General features: G+C 42.5%; 1 non-coding gene across 1 annotated transcript; it reads right to left on the bottom strand.

Annotated features, from left to right (window-relative positions):
• Positions 1-10043: 10043 nt before the first annotated feature.
• Positions 10044-10150, bottom strand: LOC140831257 (small nucleolar RNA R71). The gene has a single exon (XR_012117832.1). It is a non-coding gene; the product is annotated as a small nucleolar RNA R71 (small nucleolar RNA).
• Positions 10151-14549: the final 4399 nt, after the last annotated feature.

Here is a 14549-nt window from a genome sequence, read left to right as displayed (position 1 = left end):
CAGGTTCTGCGAATCTTACAGCCGATGCTCTTAGTCGCAAGGTGAGAGCCTCTGCACTTCAGACCAGTGCTATGATTAGTACTATCCAGGATTGTTGTTCATTGGGATTTAATTTCAAACATCGGAAAGGTATGGAGAGCATTCGTGTTGCTACCATTTTATCTGAGCCAGCTTTGTTCGCTCGGATTCGAGATGCACAGATGTCTGATCTCAAGACTCAGAGATTAGCCCGATTGGTTGGTGGAGATAGCAATTTCCATTATCAGTCTAATGGTCTTCTGTGTTTGTCTAATCGGGTTGTGGTACCAAAGGATGATACTTTGAGGGAAGAGATCTTGGCTCAGGCTCATCGAAGCAAGTTGAGTGTCCATCCGGGAAGCAACAAGATGTATAAAGATTTGAGGACACGATTTTGGTGGAAAGGGATGAAGCGCAGCGTTTATCAGTTTGTTTCCAAGTGTCTTGTTTGTCAGCAGGTTAAGGCAGAGCACCGTCGACCGGGAGGATTATTGTTGAACTTACCTATTCCCGAATGGAAGTGGGAGCATATCGCGATGGATTTCATTACTCACTTACCATTGTCTTCGAGGAATAGTGATGCTATTTGGGTAGTGGTGGATCGACTCACCAAATCTGCTCATTTTCTGCCATATAACCGTGATTTCACTTTCGATCGTATGGCTCGATTGTACATTCAAGAGATTGTACGTTTGCATGGGGTGCCAGTTAGTATTGTCAGTGACAGAGATCCTCGTTTTACCTCACGATTTTGGGGTAGTTTCCAGGCGGTATTGGGTACGTCCCTAAGTTTAAGTACAGCTTATCATCCAGAGACCGACGGTCAGACGGAGAGGACTATCCGTACACTTGAGGATATGATGCGAGCTTGTGTGATGGATTTCGGAACCGCTTGGCAGGATCATTTGCCTTTGATTGAGTGCGCGTACAACAACAGCTATCATCGTAGTATTGGTATTGCACCATTTGAGGCGTTGTATGGGCGACGTTGTCGTACTCCATTATTTTGGGATGAAGTTGGGGAACGACATGTTGAGGGACCGGAGTTAGTCCAGCAGGCTATTGATAAGGTTGCAATAATCAAGAAACGGATTAAGATCGCTCAGGATCGACAGGCTAGTTATGCGAACACCAAGCGGCGACCTCTTTATTTTCAGCCAGGTGAGAAAGTGTTTCTCCGAGTTTCGCCTTTTCGCAGGATTTTGAGATTTGGTCTCAAGGGTAAGCTGTCTCCAAGATTTATTGGTCCATTTGAAATATTGGAAAGCGTGGGAGATTTGGCTTACAGACTTGCATTGCCTCCGTACCTATCAAGTATTCATGATGTGTTCCACGTATCTTTGTTGAGACGATACGTAGCAGATGAGTCTCACATTTTGCATCCCTCTGAAGTTCAACTAAATTCAGATTTGTCTTACGTGGAACGACCAGTGCGGATCCTCGATCGCAAAGACAAGGTGTTGCGGAATAAGATCATTCCTCTTGTCTTAGTTCAGTGGCAGCGCAGAGGCACTGAAGAAGCCACTTGGGAGCTAGAGAGTCGTATGCGTTCGGAGCATCCAGAGCTCTTTTGAGTTATGCTTTGTATATGTTTGTGTTTTCAGTTGTAATCGAAATATCAGTTGTATTCAACAACAATTGAGATGTAATAATGATGTTGTTATTTCGTTTTGTTCATCCTCTAAGCCTGATTTCGAGGACGAAATCTTTTAAGGGGGGGAGAATGTAGTAGCCCGAATTCGAAATTGGTTAATTAACGGATTAATGGTGATTTAGAAGGTTTGTAATTTTGACCGTGGTCATGATCGGACGGATCGAAGATGGTTCGGTAGCACCGAAGAGTTCGGACGATCCTGGAATGTAGTAGCTGTTATCTCTGATTATTATTAATTAAGTTAATTGCATGCTTAGTTCTTGATTAGTAGGTGATTCTGGAACGGGTCACTACATATAGGTGCATCATATACATTTATATCAGAACGTTTTGCATTGTTGCATTCCTTGCCTGTCGAGTTAATGTCTACTGTAGTATCTATTTCTTCTCCGTTGGGAAGTGGGTTGATATCTGTGACTTCAGTAAGACATTGCATATTACAGTTTGAGGGGCATGAAATTGATTTGAACTGTGTTGTACTTGGTTTATCTGATTTTGATTGCATTGTCGGAATTGACATGTTGACTAAGTACAGAGCTACCGTAGACTGTTTCCACAAGATTGTCAGATTCAGACCTGAGATGACAGAGGAGTGGAAATTCTATGGTAAGGGTTCCAGATCTCGGATTCCCTTGGTATCTGCTCTGACTATGAGTAGATTGTTACAGAAAGGAGCAGAAGGGTTCCTTATTTATTCTGTAGACCTTCAGAAATCAAGCCCGGCATTGGCAGATTTGCCAGTAGTACGAGAATTTGCTGATGTATTTCCTGACGAGATTCCAGGGTTACCTCTAGCTCGAGAGTTAGATTTTAGCATTGATTTGATTCCAGGTACCGTCCCTATTTCGAGAGCTCCTTATCGAATGGCACCGATAGAGTTGAAAGAGTTGAAAGCACAGTTAGAAGATCTTCTGGCCAAGGGATACATTAGACCGAGTGTGTCTCCTTGGGGTGCTCCGGTGCTCTTTGTACGGAAGAAAGACGGCTCTATGAGATTGTGTATAGATTACAGGAAACTGAACAAGGTAACGATAAAGAACAAATATCCTTTTCCTAGAATAGACGACTTATTTGATCAGTTGCAGGGATCTTCTATCTATTCCAAGATTGACTTGCGATCGGGATATCACAAACTCAGAGTTCGAGATGTTGATATACCGAAGACAGCATTCCGAACCAGGTATGGACATTATGAGTTTGTTGTCATGCCTTTTGGTTTAACGAATGCTCCAGCGGTGTTTATGAGTTTGATGAACCGCATCTTTCAGAGGTACTTGGATGAGTTTGTGAATGTTTTTATTGATGATATATTGGTATATTCAAAGAATTTGAATGAGCATGCCAATCATTTGAGAATTGTGTTGCAAACACTGAGAAATGAAAGATTATATGCTAAACTGTCCAAGTGTGAGTTTTGGCTAAGACAGGTTGTCTTCTTGGGTCATATCATATCTGGAGATGGTATCTCTATTGATCCGAGTAAAGTTGAAGCTGTGATCAGTTGGCCGAGACCGACTTCTGTGCCAGAGATACGCAGTTTCATGGGTCTAGCAGGGTACTGTAGAAGATTTATCAAAGATTTCTCCAGTATTGCGAAGCTGATTACCCAGTTGACACAGAAGAACATGCCATTTGTGTGGTCTGAAGACTGTGAGACTAGTTTCCTAGAGCTAAAGAAGAGGCTGACCAGTGCACCTGTCTTGATGATTCCTTCACGTACAGGTGAGTTCGTTGTATATTGCGATGCATCTCACAGAGGGCTAGGATGTATTCTCATGCAGCGAGGACACGTAATAGCATATGCCTCTAGACAGCTGAAGCCACACGAGACTCGATACCCAATTCATGATCTTGAATTGGCGGCTATCGTATTTGCACTGAAGATTTGGCATCATTATCTGTATGGCGAGAAATTTGAAATTTATTCCGATCACAAGAGCCTGAAATACCTGTTTTCTCAATCAGAGTTGAATATGAGACAACATAGATGGCTCGATTTGTTGAAAGACTTTGATTGCGAAATCAAATACTATCCAGGGAAGTCAAATGCAGCAGCAGACGCCTTGAGTCGAAAGGTTTGTGCTTTATCCTTGTAGACAATAGGTGTTTCGAATTTAGTTGAAGATTGCTGTTTGTCTGGATTAGCATTTGATACAGGTAGTAGACCATTGCTACTCTCTTCGATTCAAGTTGAGCCCGACTTGATTATGAGGATCAAAGAATCACAGAGAATTGATCCAAATGTGCAGAAATCGATTGATATGGTTAGATCAGGGCATGTGTCAGAATATCAGGTACGTGAGCATGTGCTATACGTGAATAACCGTCTTGTAGTGCCAGATGTTTCAGAGTTGAAACAACAGATATTGTCAGAAGCGCACTGTAGCCGGTTTAGCATTCATCCTGGTGGCAGGAAGATGTACAATGACTTGAAGACATAGTTCTGGTGGAAACAGATGAAGTCAGATATTGCAGAATTTGTGTCTAAGTGCTTAAACTGCCAACAGGTGAAGACCGAGAGAAAGAAGCCCGGAGGTTTACTTCAGAGTTTGTCTATTCCAGAATGGAAATGGGATCATATTTCCATGGATTTTGTGACGAAGTTACCTCGTTCTTCCCGGGGCTGTGATGCGATTTGGGTCGTCATTGATCGACTGACCAAATCAGCGTGTTTTATTCCATACAGAATGACCTACCGACATGATCAGATGGCAGATTTGTATGTCAGGGAGGTAGTCAGACTGCATGGTGTGCCGAAGTCTATCGTATCAGATCGTGATTCACGATTCACTTCGCACTTTTGGCACAGTTTGCAGCAGGCTCTAGGTACGACTTTACACTTGAGTACTGCTTATCATCCTCAGACAGATGGACAGTCAAAGCGGACTATCCAGACATTAGAGGATATGTTGAGAGCCGTAGTGCTAGATTTTGGCACTAGTTGGCAAGATTCCCTACCTCTCTGCGAATTCTCATACAACAGCTATCAGACGAGTATCGAGATGGCACCGTTTGAAGCTTTGTATGGCAAGAAGTGCAGATCTCCGTTGTACTGGGATGATGTATCTGAGGTACCAGAACTTGGGCCTGATATGATACGTGAGATGATTGAGAAGGTGAAGATCATTCAGAAAAGAATGAAGACGGCACAAGATAGGCAAGCGTAATACGCCAATATCAGACGTAGACCGTTGGTATTTGAAGCAGGAGATAGAGTGTTTCTAAAGATTTCTCCTCTCAGAGGCGTTGTCAGATTTGGCAAGTGTGGAAAGTTGTCTCCAAGATACATCGGTCCTTACGAGATTCTTGAGAAGATTGGCGATCGAGCATATCGACTTGCTCTTCCTCCTTCTTTATCCGGGATACATGACGTCTTTCATGTATCGATGCTGCGTAGATATATGCCAGATACCTCTCATGTCATTCAACCTGACGAAGCGGAGCTTGATCAGACCTTGAGTTATATTGAGCAACCGATACAGATTCTGGATCGGAAAGAGAAACAACTCAGAACGAAGACTATTCCGCTAGTGAAATTCCAATGGAGTTGACATGGCATCGAAGAAGCGACTTGGGAGACAGAAGTAGAGATGAGACAGAAACATCCCGAGTTATTGTCAGAAGCGCACTATAGCCGGTTTAGCATTCATCCTGGTGGCAGGAAGATGTACAATGACTTGAAGACATAGTTCTGGTGGAAACAGATGAAGTCAGATATTGCAGAATTTGTGTCTAAGTGCTTAAACTGCCAACAGGTGAAGACCGAGAGAAAGAAGCCCGGAGGTTTACTTCAGAGTTTGTCTATTCCAGAATGGAAATGGGATCACATTTCCATGGATTTTGTGACGAAGTTACCTCGTTCTTCCCGGGGCTGTGATGCGATTTGGGTCGTCATTGATCGACTGACCAAATCAGCGTGTTTTATTCCATACAGAATGACCTACCGACATGATCAGATGGCAGATTTGTATGTCAGGGAGGTAGTCAGACTGCATGGTGTGCCGAAGTCTATCGTATCAGATCGTGATTCACGATTCACTTCGCACTTTTGGCACAGTTTGCAGCAGGCTCTAAGTACGACTTTACACTTGAGTACTGCTTATCATCCTCAGACAGATGGACAGTCAAAGCGGACTATCCAGACATTAGAGGATATGTTGAGAGCCGTAGTGCTAGATTTTGGCACTAGTTGGCAAGATTCCCTACCTCTCTGCGAATTCTCATACAACAGCTATCAGACGAGTATCGAGATGGCACCGTTTGAAGCTTTGTATGGCAAGAAGTGCAGATCTCCGTTGTACTGGGATGATGTATCTGAGGTACCAGAACTTGGGCCTGATATGATACGTGAGATGATTGAGAAGGTGAAGATCATTCAGAAAAGAATGAAGACGGCACAAGATAGGCAAGCGAAATACGCCAATATCAGACGTAGACCGTTGGTATTTGAAGCAGGAGACAGAGTGTTTCTAAAGATTTCTCCTTTCAGAGGCGTTGTCAGATTTGGCAAGTGTGGAAAGTTGTCTCCAAGATACATCGGTCCTTACGAGATTCTTGAGAAGATTGGCGATCGAGCATATCGACTTGCTCTTCCTCCTTCTTTATCCGGGATACATGACGTCTTTCATGTATCGATGCTGCATAGATATATGCCAGATACCTCTTGTAGTAGCCCGAATGCCGAATTGGGTAATTAACGGATTAATGGTGATTAATCATGATCGGAAGGTCCGAAGATGGTTCGGAAGCACCGAAGAGTTCGGAAGGTCCGAAGTGAGATCGGAGGATCCGATCATTAGGTGTCAAGAGTTGATCGACACGTGGGAGTTCGGACGTTCCGAAGTGTAGGTTCGGTGGATCCGATCATGAGGTGTCAAGAGCAGCTGGACACGTGCATGTTCGGACGGTCCGAAGTGTATGATCGGAGGATCCGATCATGAGCTGTCAAGAGCCAGTGGACACGTAGCGTTCGGACGTTCCGAAGTGGTGTTCGGAGGATCCGAACATGGCCTATAAATAGTGGTCGGATTTCCTCATTTTGACTCGCCAATTCAGAGAGTTCCATAGCATTTCAGTCGTTTCTGACAGGTTCTAGTCGTGTTCCGAGATTTGGGCACTAGCGGGGAGCTGCTGGTCTTGTAGCAGAGCTGTGCTCTAGTTGGGAGCTAGCGGCATCAGCGGGCTAGCGACGGACGAAGGTTTGGAATTTTATCAGTATTTATCTCAGGATTATCTAGTTAAGTCTGGTAGATAAGTTTAGTGATGGTTTTCACTTGATGAATAGGCTTGGATTAGACCTGTTGTCTGGTTGTTCCAGTGGATTAGGATTGCTGTGATAGAGGTACGAAAGTACTATCCGAGATATCCTGGTTGAGTATACATTCATATATGTGTTGCATGATTATGTGGTGCATTGATATATGTCATATGATGCATGCTATTATGTCACGTTTATTACTGCACGTTGCATTTCATGTTGAGCCGTATCTCCTTCGAGATAGCCTTTGCTGTTGAGCTGTATCTCTTTCGAGATAAGCTATATCTTGGGGCCGCTCAGCCCTGTCTTGTGGACGCATGGACACCGAGAGTACACAGTGGCCGACGGGTCGGGAGGGCTTCGGTGGTCCGGGACATTTTAGGTCCACGTCTGTCTTGTAGTGGATGCAGTGACCCAGAGGTTGGACCGCGCGGCACTATCCACTTGGCGCCTCTAGACTGAGCATTGTTGAGATCCTTTTGTGATTCCTGTTTCTTGACTACCCCGGTATCATGATCATAGCACGTGCATTTCATATAGGTCTGTATACTCATACTTTTGTACTGGGCGTTCTTATCGCTCACGTCCTCGGTTTTGTTTATCTTGGACACCCCATTCCCTCGGGGCAGGTCTCAGGTTGGATGGTTCCGGAGGAGCAGGAGGAGGACGTTGAGTAGCCGGTTGGTTTAGTTTCGGTATCATTTGATTCGATATGGTTGTACCAGATATTCTTTACCTTATTTTGAGTTGTTCTAGAGTTCGTTTGGGTTGTATAACTATCATTTGTTAGTTGTTTCCGCTATTATCTCTGATTAGTAATTATTAAGTTAATTGCATGCTTAGTTTTCAATTAGTAGGTGATTCTGGAACGGGTCACTACACCTCTCATGTCATTCAACCTGACGAAGCGGAGCTTGATCAGACCTTGAGTTATATTGAGCAACCGATACAGATTCTGGATCGGTGATAGGACTCGTTTTTACGTGTTTTTAGTGTTGGTTTCGAGTCGTATTCATACATCATATTAGTTTGTTTTAGTTTATTCTTGCATTTTTGTTTGCATTATTTAGCATATGACTGATCTCGTGTGTTTTGTGGTATTTTGAAGGAATGGAACCAAATATGGCAGAAAATGGGCACAACAACGAAGAAGCCTCGCTAGGGCGGTCAAAACTGACCGCCCCAGCGAGCATTCTAGTCTTACCGAGGATATCGAACAGAAGACCTCTCGCTAGGGCGGTTAAAACTGACCGCCCCAGCGAGACTGCTAGCCTGGACAAGAGAATTTAACAGAAGATCTCTCGCTCGGGCGGTCAAAAGTGGCCGCCCCAGCGAGACTAGAGAGAAGGTTCAAAGTTTTTATTCGAGAGTCACTCGCCCCAGCGGTCAAAACCTACCGCCCTAGCGAGTCACGCGATCCAGCAAGATTCTGCGAGATTTGTTTCTATTTTCATGGACTCTATCCAAGACCACTAACCTAATACACGAGATTGGGCGCCTCTTGGAGGAATCATCATATTTTCATCATTTTTTCTGGAAAAGAAGGCTAGGAGTAAGGAAGACTTTCGAAGAACTCGAGAATTCCAAGCATCGCAGCCATCTTCCATCGTCATATTTAGTATTTTATTATTCAGTATTTTATTCTCTTGCATAGATTGTTGATTTCTAGTATGAATTTGGTTGGCTAAACTCTAAATTTGTTGGGATTTGAGGGGATCCTACCCGTACTCGTTGTTTAACATTATTTCTTGACGTTTTTACAAGTGATTTGTTTATGCTATTGTTATTTCTTGTTTCAAGCGAAGCCTAGCTATCTTCCTTTGATTATTGCATGTTGTTAACGATGTCGACAGACTAATTAACAATAGGATCGCATAGTATAAACCACGGACTTACAATTTTAGTAGACATACGAAATTGGGTACGTGTCGATAGTGATAGTTCACCCGGATAAAAGCTAGAGGATTCCATAGAACGTAAGGCAATCTTAAACTGTTAAATAATTGAGGACACTTGATTACTGCATGTTTATGATTAGTATTAATATAGCTCGACAGAGTATATTGATTAGTCTAGGGAATTCCGTCGAATGCACGAGTAAGAGTCGAGGGTAATTATTAAAACACGAGTGGTAGGTGAACTGATAATTCCCAACAAAGTCATCTTTCATTTGATTTAATCCAACTTAATCATTGCATTATTGCATACATTCTCTTTGCGCTTTAATTCTTTTAGTTATTTGATTTACATTAGTTTAATTACCAAACCACTTTATCGTTGCTAAAGAAATTTTAATTGAGAATAAAAAATTAGTGTAACGCAGTCCCTGTGGATCGATACTAGTATTCACGTACGTTTATTATAACTTGACTATCGTGCACTTGCGATATTTAAATCGAGCTTTCATATATAAAACAAATTTTGGGACCATTCACTGTGCAAGTTTTGCTCGATCAAGTTTTTGGCGCCGTTGCCGGGGACTGTTGTTTCACAACTTTTCTATTTTTCATTTAAATTCTTTAGTATTATTTATTTTATTGTTAGTTGATACTCCTATTCTGTTGCAGATTTTTCTTGTGGTGCATGCGAAGATCACTCGAAGTTAAGCTTGAGCCTTTTGACCCTGAGATCGAACGCACTGCTAGACGCCGAAGACAACAGCAAAGACTCAAGGAACAAATGGAGAGGCACGAACAAGAGCAGGAGGAGGACCGTCAAAATGAGAGACGGATTGAGATGCCATGCCGTGTACCGATGATGGACTATGCACAGCCGTCTCTTGATGGAGCACGTCCAAGCATCGTAAGGCCAATCATCCGGGCGAATCAATTCGAGATCAAGCCAGCTATTATTCAGATGATCCAGAACACTGTTCAATTTGGGGGAAGTGCACTTGACGACCCAAATTCTCATATAGCTGACTTTCTTGAAATTTGTGATACTTTTAAGTTTAATGGCGTATCTGATGATGCTGTTCGTTTGCGTTTATTTCCATTTTCACTAAGAGATAAAGCTAAGTCGTGGTTGAATTGTTTACCTGTAGGGTCTATCACTACATGGGAGGATATGGCAAAGGCATTCCTGACCAAGTACTTTCCTCCGTCGAAGACTATGAAGTTCAGAGCCGACATTACTACTTTTGCTCAACATGAGCTTGAGTCACTTTACGAGGCATGGGAGCGCTATAAGGACTTGTTGAGGAGATGTCCCCACCACGAGCTACCTCTCGGGTTAGTTGTTCAAACTTTCTACTACGGTCTGCTTACTTCTAACCGTACTATGATAGATGCTGCTGCCTGTGGTAACTTACTGAGGAAGACGGCTGAGGAAGGATATGAGTTATTAGAGGAGATGGCTGCTAGTAGCTATCAGCCTCAGTCTGATAGACAGAGACGAGGTGCTGGGGTTAATCAAGTTACTGATTTGTCTGCGGTGTCAGCACAGTTAGAGGCTTTGAACAGAAAGATTGATGGGATGAGTGCGAGTGGATCGGCTATGCGTCTGCAAGAAATTTTCTGTGATAAGTGTGGAGGTGAGCATGACGTGCATGATTGCCAAGATGGGAATCCATTCTATGTGCCTGAAGGAGCACCGGTAAAGCAAGTGGTATTCCAGAACCGTCCAAGAAATGACCCGTATTCAAACACATATAATCCGGGATGGAGGAATCACCCAAACTTTTCATGGGGAGGTCAAAACAACCAGAATCGCCAGCAAAGAGGTCCACCATATGGGATGCACCAAGGGTTCAAGCCAGAACCGCCTAGGGAGGAGAAGTCAAATTTAGAGCAAATGATGACTAAATTTATTTCTGCAACCGAGACGAGATTTCAGAATCAGGATACATCCATAAAAGGGTTAGAGAATCAAATTGGACAATTGGCTAAGTTAATTGCTAATAGGGAGCAAGGAACTTTGCCGAGCAACACGGAGACTAACCCGAGAGAGCATGTGAAAGCTGTGGAATTGCGCAGTGGAAAGGCACTTGAGTCTAAGGAGGAAAAGAACAAGCAAGGTGAGGATGAGGTGGAACAACAAGGAGGTAAGTCTTCTAACTCTACTTTTACACCTATTGCACCGAGTAAAATTGTTATCCCCCCACCTTTTCCTGCAGCACTGAAAAAAGCTAAGTTAGATGCACAATTTGGTAAATTTCTTGAGATATTCAAAAAATTGCATATTAACATTCCTTTTGCTGATGCTTTACTGAATATGCCAAGTTATGCAAAATTCTTGAAAGATATCTTAGCAAACAAGCGGAAGCTAGAAGATCATATGACTGTGAACTTGACTGAAAATTGCTCCGCTTTAGTTCAAAACAGGATGCCTCCTAAGCAAAAAGATCCAGGGAGTTTCTCTATACCTTGCATTATTGGTGATATTAATTTTCATAAAGCTCTATGTGATCTTGGTGCGAGTATTAATTTGATGCCGTATTCTGTGTTTAGGAGACTGGGATTGGGTGAACCAAAGCCTACTAGGATGTCATTGCAGCTGGCTGACAGATCTGTCAAGTATCCACGTGGGATTATCGAAGATGTCTTGGTGAAAGTGGATAAGTTTATTTTTCCTGCAGATTTTGTAGTACTTAATATGGAGGAAGATTTGGAGATGCCTTTAATCCTAGGGAGACCATTTCTGGCTACAGGGAAAGCACTGATCGATGTTGACGAGGGAAAGTTGAGACTGAGAGTTGGAGAAGAAGAAATTATTTTTGATGTCTTTAATACTCTCAAGCACACAATGCACGATGATAGTTGTTTTCGCGTTGATGTCTTAGATTCTCTTGTTTGTGATTTTGTGCAGGATGGATTGCAAGAGCCATTGGAGGCTACTCTCACTACTGAAAAACAGGAGGACGAGCTGGACGAGGAAAGGATGGAGATGGTAGCTCATTTGAATGCCATTCCACCTTGGAGGAAGCAAGTGAGGCTTCGACTAGAGGAATTGGGGGATAGAAAAGATTTAATGCCTCAAAAGGCAAGCCTAGAGGAGCCACCCACTTTGGAGCTCAAACCACTACCTCCACATCTCAAGTACGTATATTTAGGAGAAAATAATAAACTGCCTGTTATTATTTCCTCTTCTTTGACAGATGATATGGAGAGTAAGCTCTTGGGAGTCCTTAAGGAGCATAGAGGAGCATTCGCTTGGAAAGTTTCGGACATCAAGGGGATAAGTCCTTCGATCTGCATGCACAAAATCCTAATGGAGGATAAGTACTCACCTCTAGCACAACCACAAAGGAGACTCAATCCAAAGATGCAAGAGGTAGTAAAAGCTGAAACGATCAAACTTCTGGACGCAGGTATTATCTATCCTATCTCTGATAGTGCGTGGGTAAGTCCTGTACAATGTGTGCCTAAAAAGGGTGGGATTACTGTTATTACCAATGAAAAAAATGAGTTGATTCCCACTAGAATCGTCACGGGTTGGCGTGTGTGCATGGATTATAGGAAATTAAATGATGCAACCCGTAAAGATCACTTCCCCTTGCCATTTATTGATCAAATGATTGAACGATTAGCCGGTCATGAATTTTACTGTTTTTTGGATGGATATTCGGGATACAACCAAATCACAATTGCACCCGAAGACCAAGAGAAAACTACTTTCACTTGCCCTTATGGTACTTTTGCGTTTAGGCGTATGCCCTTTGGTCTATGCAATGCACCTGCTACATTTCAAAGATGCATGACCGCTATTTTTCATGACATGATTGAGAATTTTCTTGAAGTTTTTATGGATGATTTCTCTATTTTTGGCTCTTCATTTGATGAATGTTTAAAAAATTTGAATTTGGTGCTCATTAGATGTGAAGAGAGCAATTTGGTGTTAAATTGGGAGAAATGTCACTTCATGGTGCAAGAGGGGATTGTGTTAGGACACAAAGTATCGGAGAATGGAATCGAGGTCGACAAGGCCAAGGTGGAAGTGATCAAAAATCTACCACCACCTTCATCGATAAAGGGAGTTCGAAGTTTCCTAGGCCATGCGGGTTTTTATAGGCGTTTTATTAAGGATTTTTCTAAAATTGCTAAACCTTTATCCTCTTTGTTGATGAAAGATGTTGAGTTTAATTTTGATTCTACTTGTCTGCAGGCATTCGAAGTACTCAAGAAGAGCTTGGTGACAGCACCTGTGCTGACTGCCCCTGATTGGGAGTTACCGTTTGAGGTAATGTGCGATGCTAGTGATACAGCTGTTGGTGCGGTGCTGGGTCAAAGGAAGAACAAGGTATTTCATACCATCTACTATGCAAGTAAGACCTTAAATGATGCTCAATTGAATTATGCTACTACTGAAAAGGAACTACTTGCTATAGTATTTGCTTTTGAGAAATTTCATTCATACCTTGTTCTGTCTAAAGTGATTGTGTATACAGATCATTCTGCCCTAAAATACTTGCTTTCTAAGAAAGATGCGAAACCTAGGTTAATTAGGTGGATTTTACTATTGCAAGAATTTGATCTCGAGATTCGAGATAAAAAGGGTGTAGAAAATGTGGTTGCTGATCATCTGTCTAGGCTTGAGGATGTTAGAATTAATGGCGTTAACACTGATATAGATGACTGGTTCCCTGATGAGCAATTGTTTGAGGTAAATGCGTGCCCTTGGTATGCCAATTTCGCAAATTTTCTTGTCACTGGCACACCTCCCCCAAATTTATCGTTTCACCAAAGAAAGAAACTCTTTTCTGACGTGAAATATTATTTTTGGGAGGAACCGTTTTTGTTTAAAATCTGTGCAGATGCCATGATAAGGAGATGTGTAGCGGAGGAGGAAACCAGTCAAATTCTGAACCACTGCCATGACCGTGAGGTAGGTGGTCACTTTGGACCCATACGGACGGCATCTAAGGTACTCGAATGTGGCTTCTATTGGACAACTCTTTTTAAGGATGCTCGTTTGTATGTTCTCAATTGTGATAGATGCCAACGCACAGGTAATATTTCTAACCGTCATGAGATGCCTTTGAATAACATTATTGAGTGTGAAATATTTGATGTGTGGGGGATTGATTTTATGGGTCCTTTTCCTGCGTCTTTTACAAAGAAATTTATTTTGGTGGCAGTAGAGTATGTATCTAAATGGGTGGAGGCGGAGGCTTGTGCCACGAATGATGCACAAGTGGTGTTAAAATTTTTGAAAAAACACATTTTTAATCGATTCGGTACACCACGTGCAATCATAAGTGATGGTGGCACCCATTTTTGCAACAAAATTTTTGATAAACTGATGGGCAAATATGGTGTCACCCACAAAGTTTCCACTCCATACCACCCTCAGACTAGTGGACAAGTTGAAGTGTCCAATCGAGAGATTAAGAGGATTTTAGAAAAGACGGTTAATGTGAATCGAAAGGACTGGTCCATTCGGTTAGATGATGCTTTGTGGGCTTATCGTACTGCGTTCAAAACACCTATAGGCACTACACCATATAGGTTACTTTTTGGTAAAGCATGTCATCTACCCGTAGAATTAGAGCATAGAGCATATTGGGCGACCAAGGCACTGAACTTTGATTTTGCTCTTGCAGGTGAAAAACGACTGTTGCAGTTGAGTCAGTTGGATGAGTTCCGAGGTACAGCGTATGATCTTGCCCTATCTTACAAGGAA

This window comes from Primulina eburnea, chromosome 4 (genome assembly GCF_022965805.1).
Source record: "Primulina eburnea isolate SZY01 chromosome 4, ASM2296580v1, whole genome shotgun sequence".
Taxonomy (NCBI): domain Eukaryota; kingdom Viridiplantae; phylum Streptophyta; class Magnoliopsida; order Lamiales; family Gesneriaceae; genus Primulina; species Primulina eburnea.
This window is presented reverse-complemented; position numbering and strand designations above follow the sequence as displayed.